We start from the raw sequence: 6000 nt of genomic DNA, 5'->3' as shown, positions 1-6000 counted from the left end.
TGCCAATTCAAGATAGTAAAAAGTGAAATTAAAATGCAACGCAATGCATTCCTAACTATTCAACTTCCATAGGAATTAATTGAAAACACTCGCAATACTCCGCACCATTACGAATGCCTGTGCAAATTAGCGATGTAAAAGTTAGTTAGAAAAGATAGAACCCACCCAGTGGTATCGGTATTACCAGTGTTGTCGATTAACTGGTCGATTTCACACGTTGATTAACTGGTGTGAAAATTTCCTCACTGTCACATCCCTACCCCTAAACGAAGAACGAAAAAGAACTTGGAGGAGAGCATATTGGGGCCTTTAGCAGTGTGCTGAAACTCACGTTTATGGTAAGGGGTTTGACATTTTCAAAGCACCGGAAAGAGTTGACCAATCACAACACACATCCAGCTGACCAATCAGAGCACATTGCGCTTTTCAGAAGGAGGGGCTTCGTACACTAAACAGAGCGTTACTGACAGACTGGAAAGAGAGGTGCTGATATGTGAAAGATATGTGCTTTCACATATTTAATCATGTAAAATATGTCAATATATATATTTTAAACATTCAAGTATGACAGCCCAAATTATTCTATTATAGCCCAAAAACAAAATCAAGACTTATAAAAAGGAAATGATGATTAAATTATGATTACTGTTTTTCTAACATTTCAGAAATAACCTCCGCTTAAACTAAAAGAACAGCAAACAGATGGTGTGAGAATGGTTCATGCAGTTCTTTAGTGACACTAAAAGAAAACAGGCATTGTCAAAACAGAATGTAAGAGCACTGGCATTTGAGGAGGAGCTTTTATTAGTTGCACAAATTTATTTTACAATTATTTAAAGAGTTTTTTTCTCTGTTGCTGGTCCTAGATTATGGAATAGCCTGCCGTTGGATGTTAGATCTTCCATAAATCTAAATGTTTTTAAGGACCGCTTAAAAACATATCTTTACTCTCTGGCATTTTAGTAGGCCTACATCAGTACATGGATGTTTTGTATTTTGTCTTGTTGTATTGTTGGTTTCTTTTTAACTGCAATGTACAGCACTTTGGTAGTCTGTAAGGTGCTATATAAATAAATAAATGAACTAACTAACAATGTGCTAAAGAAATCACATTCTTTAAGTACAGTATCACAAAATAGAAGAATACAGAGATCATGTTTTATTCATGATTGAATTTGTTGTGCTTATCAGTGCCCTTTGAGGAAGCATGCATCTTTTAACGCAAAAATATCTAGAGGATCTTGTTTTACAGGTTGAGTTTTACACATTACATGGAACACACACACACATGTTGGTCTATGTGGTTTACAGGGACTCTCCATAGGCGTAATGGTTTTTATACTGTACAAACCGTATTTTCTATCCCCTTACACTGCCCCTGCCCCTAAACCTACCCATCACAGGAAACATTCTGCATTTTTACTTTCTCAGAAAAACATAATTTAGTATGTTTTTAAGGCCATTTGAATTATGAGGACATTTGATATGTCCTCATAAACCACATTTATAGTGTAATACCAGTGTAATACCCATGTAGTTATACAAATTTGTGTCCTCATAAACCACATAAACAGGCTCACACACACACACACACACACACACACACACACACACACGCACACAAACCACCACACACAAATACTGTGTGTCACTGATTCTAGTGGTCAAATTGTTCAGCTTTATTCATGCACATACAATTAATAATAACCACATTACATAACAATGAATCAAAGGTTGTTTAGACAATGCTCCGAGCAGAAAATGTGCGTATAAAATGTGTAAACCCTTCCAAAGAATGACCACGCTTTTAGCCATTCTCTTTCATGATTCATGACACGTCTGTTATGTTTCTCCAGAAGTGAAAAGGAGGAGCAGGGCACACACAGCACCTATCCCTCTGTAATCAAGCCACCACCTTTAGTCTTTAACCACTATAATAATTATGAAAAAAGAGCATCTTTGAATCATTTTCAAAAATAAAAACAACAACGTGAACTCACACCCTACAGTGCACCATTGTAATAGGCTAATGAAATCACTTTGGTGACATGAACCGCAGACAACGAGAGGAGAAAAACAAAGGGGTCATCATCACATTCTAGCCCATAGGAAAAGTTCTCAACATTTCTGAATATTAATATAAAGGTATTTAATGAACCCACACCACCGGATCAGCTGTGTACATAATTTATTTGAACACTCGAGACATTAGCGCTGGAGTACATGACAGCACGCGCATGCCCTCTCCGATGTTTTTTTTTCTTTTCTCAGACCGATTTTCCACCCCGAACGCGGAAGTCGGTGGACGTGACGCACGCTATAAGATGGGGACTATGCAATAAAAACAAAAACATCGCTTTATACAGTCGGGGAAAGACGAGGTAAGTAAATATTTGAGCGAACCACGTAAACCTGCATTAGAGGGTAAATACTGCACCGCTGTCACTGAAACACCACGCACGGTCGTCCTTTAATACGCCGAGAAAGAATTGGTATTTATCGGGCATTTGTATATCAAGTTAGGAAATGTATCTTAAATGTATATATGTTTCTTAGATATATCAATCTCGTGACTTTTCGTTCAGCACTGCAGAAGGCATTCATAAAGACTTGCTGTATTGTGTAAACAGCGTATGACTGCAGCTCGAGACATCTTCGTTGTCCCAGTGCTTGCAGAAACAGTGCCGAGCAGCTCTATTATAGGTGAGAGTGTTAATGATGTGCAGACCAAGAACATGCAAAATTATTTGTTTTAGCGAGCATGTTGCACTACGTAGAAATGAAACTGTCCTGAAAATGAGCTAAGAACAATAACTGGTGGTCTGCAGTTGTCATCCTTCATTGTCGCGCCATCAGCGAAACTGTTATTGTACGACTGAACTATTGACAGGGAACAAAAGAGAAGACAGATATAGAAACTGGCGCTTTGATTGCATTTGGTCTGTTGGAGGATGCATACCTCGTATTAATGATTGTAGGACTCAATTTAAAAAAAATTCGGTTCTTTTGAACGGCTCTTCTGGAGTCAGTTAAATGATTCTTTTTTTTATATGACGTAATTTCGTCATCGTGAAACCATTTAGTCTGCTTCACCAATTGCTGTTTATTGCTAGTGGATTTTCCCCCCAATCCCGATTGTGATTGCATGTGTTCTAGTCAGATCAGTTCTGTTCGTTACAAACGGCTTTATTAATTAACATATAATTTGCATTCATATGTGACAATATAATGACAGTTCACTTAAATCACTGAGGTGAAATCACTCAGGTTATGTTATGCTAGATAATAAAACACTTCCAGTATGTTTCCTTTGATTACTAGCCTGATGTGACATAGCCTACCAATTCACATAGGCTGCATCCTAGATAGTATTCTAAGTGCATCCCAAAACGTAGTATGAAGAAATAATGCTTCCTTTACGTGCTATCTGAATTTTCGTAAATACAAGCTTTTCCAATTGCACGGACAAAGAGTGGGCGTTTCTAAATTTCTGGGTGTTTTCAAACTGATGGGTGTTTGTTTATAAATCAGGCAATGAAATTGATCCTTTTCACCCCAACCACAAACCCCACCCACACTGTGACGTGGGCAAATCAGGTAACAGTTGAAAACGTCCCTCTGTTTATGACCACGCCCAACGATGTGCTAACTCCTATTACTAACCTGCAGAGACCTATACTTGCATGAGCTCCCTCTGATGTGCTGTTTACCAATGTTGGGAAGTTCGTAAATCATTTTGATACCCAAATTCCTGAGATGGGCATGCCATAAACTTTTAATACGATTTTCCCAATAAATAAGCAGGAATAAACCTTGTATTGAACGGGTCTTCGTGATTCCCGTTCATTCCGACCACAAAGCACTTGAATGCAACAAGCTCGTAATCATGACTTCAGAAGTAGCCTAGGAATGAACTATTTTCCAATAGCACAAGCAGCATAAGTAGGCTATTCCAAAGTTAATATGGATTTGTATGTGTATGTGTTATCCCAGCTAAAGGGAACGTTCTCAGAACGTTGGCTAACGTTCTCTGAAAGTTCTCTCAAAGTTATCAAAAAACGTTCTTGCAGTAACGTTATTAGAACGTCTAATGCTGGTCGCCATGTTGCCCCTCCATCTTGAAAGTACATTAGCCAAAGAGGGACATACCCGTAAATTCAAGCTTCGCTTTTCGCGTTTTAACACTCGATGGCACTCATGGACGAGGTCGAACTGGAAGCCATGTTAATCTTGGACTAAATAGACCACCGTAGGAGTTAAAACGAAATTGGAATTGAGAGGAACAGAAACTAATATTCACTGGATTGCCATATACCTTTACACCGCTAGATGGGGGAAAATATCACACAGTGTAGCTTTAATATATATATCTTTTACAACCAGAAGAAAAATCTAGTTAACTAATTATGTATTAAATATAAATGTAATATAAATATAAAAGTCAATTATAAAAGTGGTTTTACCTTTTTTTTAAAAGAATGAATAAGATGTCAATAAACAAAAGCAAGTACTTTAAAGGGGAAAACTTTCAGAAAAGGAATATTATATTTGATCATACTCCACACTCTTAAAAGAATGTTATTTAACGTTTTTATAACCTAATGAGAACGTTAATACAACGTTCCACAAACAGGACATTTCAACATTCCTAGAACATTCAGAAAACGTTTTATAACTTAATGGGAACGTTAGGGAAACGTTCTTATAACCTAAAATTGTTAGCTATACTCTCATAGTTGCTCTCATTGAAAAACACCCCATTCACATGCATTATATGACTGGCACTGTGCAATGGTTGGAAATCTTAATTTGTGTTCTACTGAAGAAACAAACACCCCTATCTTGGATGCTCTGGGGGTAAGCAGATAAAACATCACATTTAAAAAAATATTTTTTTAAATTTGGCAACGAACCCTATCAATCAAAATCTGAATGCAATAAGCTCTTATAATCACAACTTCAGAAGTGGGAAGACATGGCATCACATGGGGTTATTAGTGAGATCAGCATCTAACCTGAAAATATGTTTATTCAATGTTATCCACATTATATTTCATCTGCAACATGATGGTAGACTTTTGTAATGATACTTTGGGCTATTAACTTCTAAATGCTATATTCAAATTGCAAACTCATGAGGAGAGTCTCCGCATGAATGATCACAATTAACTGGCAGATCAATGTGCTACTTCTGTTCTCTCCAAACGGTAGGAAATTGAATTAAATTGAATGTGGATGATTTTAACTGTGACAAGAAGCATGTAACTGCGACTGAACTGTCTGTTAAAGATGACAAACAGGCCTATGTCCAAAAGCTTGACTCTTCTGCTACACACTCAAAAGTATGTTGTTGTTTTTTTTGTTATTTATTAAACGGTAGACCTACATACTTTTAGGTCGTACTAGCTACGTAGGTGATTTGGGACAAAGCAACGGTTTTCGGTTCACTCGAGAACCCCTCGGACAGATTTAGTCCGCTTCGTGAATTAAATGTTCAAACCGTTATGTGAACCGATTCAGTTGATTGATTAAAAAGATTCGACTCAGAAGAACGATTCAAGATTGAATCGGATGCCGCTACTATTACCCAGTGTGCCCAGTGCGCTTGAGTTGCAGTAAGTCTGTATGGATGTATCGGCTCAGTGCACTATGAATTACAGCGCTACATAAGTGCGTACTCGAAACATTTTGTTTCGCTTTTTGCTGGCATTAGTAGGGTGGATCCGTGACTGGTGCCAGGCACATTCATTCGCGCCTAGTTTTTCCACATTTGAAGAATGCTTTGAGCTGCCAGTTTTGTTGACATGTTGATGGTCATGGTAAGCGCATTATTTTGTCTATATATGTTTGCCTATTTTATTAACTGTGTTTGTATTTTTGTTGCTGCTGCTGCTGCAGTAAAACCGGGCTAGTTTTCACTCACTTCAGTGAAAATTTCTCAGCATGTTTATTTTTGAAAGCCAATTTCTGTATCTACATTCTGTATGTAGCCTTCCTCAA

At 37.6% G+C, this 6000-nt stretch overlaps 1 protein-coding gene across 6 annotated transcripts in view; it reads left to right on the top strand.

Moving 5' to 3' along the window:
- Nucleotides 1–2244: 2244 nt before the first annotated feature.
- marchf8 (membrane-associated ring finger (C3HC4) 8) overlaps nucleotides 2245–6000 on the top strand; it is a 123541-nt gene continuing 119785 nt past the window's right edge. For 5 of the 6 annotated variants that reach the window (XM_067422527.1, XM_067422529.1, XM_067422526.1 and 2 more), the window contains exon 1: nucleotides 2245–2381. The gene's annotated coding sequence lies outside the window, so the exon portion shown is untranslated. Of the gene's footprint in view, nucleotides 2382–5609; nucleotides 5820–6000 lie in introns of those variants that run through there. The other variant, XM_067422524.1, reaches the window with a different exon arrangement.

The sequence above is a fragment of the Pseudorasbora parva genome, chromosome 17 (genome assembly GCF_024679245.1).
Source record: "Pseudorasbora parva isolate DD20220531a chromosome 17, ASM2467924v1, whole genome shotgun sequence".
Lineage (NCBI taxonomy): Eukaryota > Metazoa > Chordata > Actinopteri > Cypriniformes > Gobionidae > Pseudorasbora > Pseudorasbora parva.
The sequence above is the reverse complement of the archived record's forward strand: the minus strand, read 5'-3'. Positions and strand labels throughout refer to the sequence as shown.